The 4,893-nt window shown below is 41.7% G+C and overlaps 1 long non-coding RNA gene across 1 annotated transcript; it reads left to right on the top strand.

The window, feature by feature from the left end:
* The first annotated feature begins 6 nt into the window (after nucleotides 1-6).
* LOC107147428 lies at nucleotides 7-4,893 on the top strand. The gene is made up of 2 exons (XR_001504154.2): nucleotides 7-1,235; nucleotides 2,093-4,893. It is a non-coding gene; the product is annotated as an uncharacterized LOC107147428 (long non-coding RNA).

Consider the following 4,893-nt stretch of genomic DNA (forward strand, 5'->3'; position numbering starts at 1 on the left):
GGTCGCCTGCCCCTTGGCTCGACGGGACGGCCTGACCAGAGCCGTGGACTTGGCCTCGCCTCGCGTAGTGGGCAGCCCAGTGGGCGGTCTCCGGCGTAGCCCTTGCTTCCTGAGGAGTCGGGACTGCGAGGCCGGTAGCCCTGGGCTCGGGCTCGGGCCCGGGCCGATTGTCTTATGACTTCTTATATATAAACTCCCCGGGTTTTTCAAGTCTCTCTCAAGAGTAATGAGAAAAGTCGTTCGTGGTAAGAAGCCCGCCCTGAAGTGTCCTGCAGGGGTGACTACGCTCTCCACCGCCAGCCGCGCACCGGGTTCAGCTGCTGACGCTGGAGCCCAGGGCCCTGTCCCTGACGGCCACTCTGTGGGTTGAAACTGGTCCTGGTGGTTCAGCCCGAGGGGACGCGCAGGAGCGCGGAAGCCAAGCGGTGGGACCGCCGGCTGTTGGGAACCAGGCCAGAGGAGTCCTGAGACCAGACCGGGGGCCTGCTCAGGGTCAGCGGCCGTGTCCACACAAGTACAGAGCCCTTCCTCAGGGCAGCGAACCTGAAATCCCCTCCGAGAACTCGCATGCCCTTATTTAAGTCCATAGCTTCTATTTAATCTTAGTTGCACCTCTTTGATTCAAAAAGTAAATTAATGTGACATCAGAAAGGCACTGAAGCTAGTGAATGTGCTCTTCAGTCTTTACTATTTCATTTCCATAAAAGGAAATCTTAATGAAGTGAATTTTAAGGAAAATTTTATGTGAGGAAAAATGTTTAAAATAGTTACGTCGATGTTTCATGTTTATCTTAATGAAAAAAATGTTTCAAACTGCCTAGAGAAACTCCTGGGCTGCTTAGGTGCTCACAAACGAAGACATAATAGTACTTAAACAGTTACATAAGGATTTTTAAAACTGCTGAAGTCTTGTAATCTACAAAAACTTTAGGAGCGTCTTATATTCTGCCATGAACTTTACTAGGTAGTAAGGATAGGAAAATGTTGGAACACTGCCTTGACCTCAGCAAGCATAGGGTTGTCAACACTCTCTGGAAGACAGGAACTCTGCTCCTCCCAGTTTTCCAGGAGGGGGGAATTGAGGGATAGAGATGTCAAGTAACAGTCTTCACAGGCTGAGGAGAAACTTGGGATTGAACTGGTAGCCTCCTTGTACTGAACTGAACTCTTGGTGCTGCAACATGCATTTTAAAAAGACTCCAGGAAATGTATTTCAATGATAATCATTGCCTCAGGTGATATGATTAAAAATTACCATTTTTATGTTAATGTTATATCACTATTAAATAACAGAGTGGAAATTTAAACATAGGCAAGGAACAGTACTCTTAACCATGGTACTACACTGTTTGCTATGGATCAGGCAAAATCTGGAGGTGTATTTAGTTCACAGTGGGGAGAAAATACACTAACGTCCTGTGTGTAAGCGCAAAATAAAAATGTATTCATGAATGAGAACTTAACATTCACACAAAAATGCACACAAATAGCAACTCTTATAATTGCCAAAAATCAGAAATAGTCCAAATGTCCTTCAAAGATGAATGAATAAAACTGGTACATTTGTACCATGGGATACTGTTCAACAACAAACAGGAATAACCTGTTTGTATATTCAACAAGCTAAATGAATCTCAAAGCCATTATATTGAGTGAAAGAAGCCGGTCTCAAAAGGTTACATAATCTGATTCCATATATGATGTCAATGAAATAGCAAAACTATAATGAAGGAAAACAGACCAGTGGTTGCCAGTGGGTAGTGACAGGGAAAGGTGTAAATGTAAGGAATAGGCACAAGAGAGGTTTTGGCAGGTAGTGCAGTTCTGCATCTTGACTGTGATACACATAAAGTGAATACACATAACACATGCAAAATGAAGAGGGGTGGTCAATTCTGCCTAGACATTCCTGTATCATTGTGAACGATTCACTCTGTCTTACCAATGGGCATCATGCAAGGCTCCCTTGCAGCTAGATATGGCCTTGTGTTAATTTTTGGCTATTATATTATTGGGTGGGTTTTCCAGGAGATCTCCTAAAAGAAGCAAATTTGTTTTGTTTTGTTTTTTTTCCCCCTTTCCTGCTGTGTAGAATGAAGATACAAAGATCAAAATTTGGGCATCATTTTTGTATGCAGTACTATCTTCAAGATGCCAGCTTCATACCATGTTAGGAACAGCAAGTAGACTGGGTCTTCACAGGTTCAGGAGAAGCTTGGGATTGGAACTGGTAGCCTCCTTGTACTGAACTTCACTCAGTGCTGCCACATGCTTTTGTTAGAGACTCCAGGAAATGTATTTCAATGATTGTCATTGCCTCAGGGGACAAATACTACCATTTTTTATGAACATCCTCAACAGTTCACCTGATCAGAAAAATTAACATTCTACTTTAACAATTTGTTTAGTGGCCTAGGGAAGCAACTAAATTTTGCAGCAAAGGCTTTCAAGCCATGTTCCATGAAGCACTCAGGGTTGGCTTACGTGAAAAGCCTTCTGCCTCCTCTGCAGCCAGAAAGGCTTTGCTTTACCATGTTTTGGTATCACTGTTTTTAAAAATGTGTGTGTGTGTGTGTGTTTGTGTATTTGTATGTGAGACAGAGAGAGAGGGAAGGGAAAATAAATTTCTGTATGGGAAGATTCACCCAAGAAATTTCATTGCTTGAAGATGCTTATGCTATACATCATTAAAGAAAGTAAATTTTACAAGTTTTCAAAATAAAATGGTCATGACCATTTTTTTAGATATGAAGTATTGGGACCTCAATCTCCTTTTTGTGAATGTAAAGTGAACCCAGAAATTTTTCCAAGGAAGATTTGGACATATCTCAGATATTTCCATTTTATTTGTTTGTTTTGATACCAGGGATGGAACTCCTGCACTCAATCACTGAGCCACATCCCCAGCCCTATTTTTTTTTTTTTTTGTATTTTATTTAGAGATGAGGTCTCACTGAGTTATTTAGTGCCTCGCTGTTGCTGAGGCTGGCTTTGAACTTGCAATCCTCCTGTCTCAGCTTCCTGAGCTGCTGGGATTACAGGCATGCGCCACTGCACCCAGCTTTCCATAGTTCTTAAGCAGGTAGACAAGCTGTCTATTAATGAATGTGTACTGGTCGCATGTCTTAACGTTCATAAAAGGATGTCAAACCTACTTACTGTACCTAAGTGCTGCAATTTGTGTTGTATCCTTAATGGACAATGTAAAATATTTCTACTTCTCAGAGAATGTACACGGGAATCTTTATAATTCAGTACTCCTCAGAAAGCTCAATAACATTTATGGAGAACTGTCTGAATAGGTACATAGCCATTTTCTCCTCTAGTTCAGGGTCAGCAAATGCATGACACTGCTCTTGCTACTATACCTTCAAAGCCCCTGGCCAACTTTAATCCATAACCCTTCCTTGGGCTGAGCCTAGAATCTTGCTCAAACATCACTCTTTCCAACCAGAGCTTCAGGCAGCCATTGGCACCTCATCAGCATTGGCATGCAGCATGAAATCCATTTGCTATTTCACCTCTAGATATTCTTAAAAGCCAAACTGTCATAAAGCCATGCACTAGAAATTTTGTTTCCTCCTAAGAGTCTTTCCTAGAATCATGCTTTGGACTTATGTCATCAGCCTACATTAAAATCATAAGAAGAAGAACTCTTAGAAATGCACCATATTTACTATAGGAGTGTTTTTGGAATCTTCTTTCTGAGGGTTCTTCTCTTAACATCTGAAGGGCAAAGGTTAAGTAGCCTACCTAGGTTCACACAGTAAGGGACAGAGCTAGGGATTGAGCCAGACTGCCTTTCCTCCCTGCTCCCTGTCTTGGTGTCTGCCCAGCTGCCTCCGACCCTGCCTTCCTCCTGCACCTGCATGTTCAGTCCTTCACTTTGTCTCCAGGTGTTGAGGTGCCCCTTTTTTTCTCTGCATTTATTGATTACATTTCTGCTCTTCCTCTCCTTTCCTGCTGCTTCCTATCCTTCCTCATAAGCTTTTTCCAGATAAACTCTCCCTGCATTTATTCATCAACCCACGACAGTCTGACAACTGCTCCAATCATTTTCCTGAAATTACTTTACTGGAAGTCACTGATGACCTCCCAGCTGCCAGATCTGATGACATCTTCACTCTTCATCTTGGCCCGTCTCAGCAATTTGACAATGCTGATGGTTCCTTCCTTCTTAAAGACATCTCTGCCTCTGTCCTCAATGACAGATTGCTCTCCAGTCTCTCCTCTTATCTCTCTAACCACTTCTTGATTTTCCTCACTGGATCCTCTTCTTCCCATCTAACATAGTACTCTCCAGGGACCTGTTCTTGCCCCTCTGCTCATGGGACAGACAAGCTTATTTGTTGTCAGCTTCTCTCTCTGCAGGTGACTCCTAAATCTGCAGCGTTGGTCTTATCTCTTCTCTGATTGTCAGATGATGCTACATTTATCTCTCTTACTAGGGTATAAACCATGCAAGGACTGGGCTCTAACCTCATTATTTTAAAAAATCTCTTTATCTTTAATATTATAGTACAGGTCCTGGACATTGTCTATGCTTAGTATCTCTTTTAAAACAGACTTTCTTGCATTCTTCCATCTGTATTATAGTGACCATCCAATGCCATGTAAAAGTCTCCATTTATCCACAAGCATCAGTCACCTGTACCTGGCATTGCTCTAGGCACAACATTTTCTTTGGATTTTTGTAATATTCTAAAATCAATATACATTTAATTCAACCTTATAATCTTTCAAGCAGCATCTATAATCCTATATTTTATTTACTGTAAGATGCACTTTTCTCATATTTTGATATCTGAAATCAACATGTGTTGTACAAGAAGGTAATTGTCATAGTCTATTTGGCAGTATTTTTAATAGTAAATAAAATAATAGAAGAACTTA

Source organism: Marmota marmota, unplaced genomic scaffold (assembly GCF_001458135.2).
Source record: "Marmota marmota marmota unplaced genomic scaffold, marMar, whole genome shotgun sequence".
Classification (NCBI taxonomy): Eukaryota; Metazoa; Chordata; class Mammalia; order Rodentia; family Sciuridae; genus Marmota; species Marmota marmota.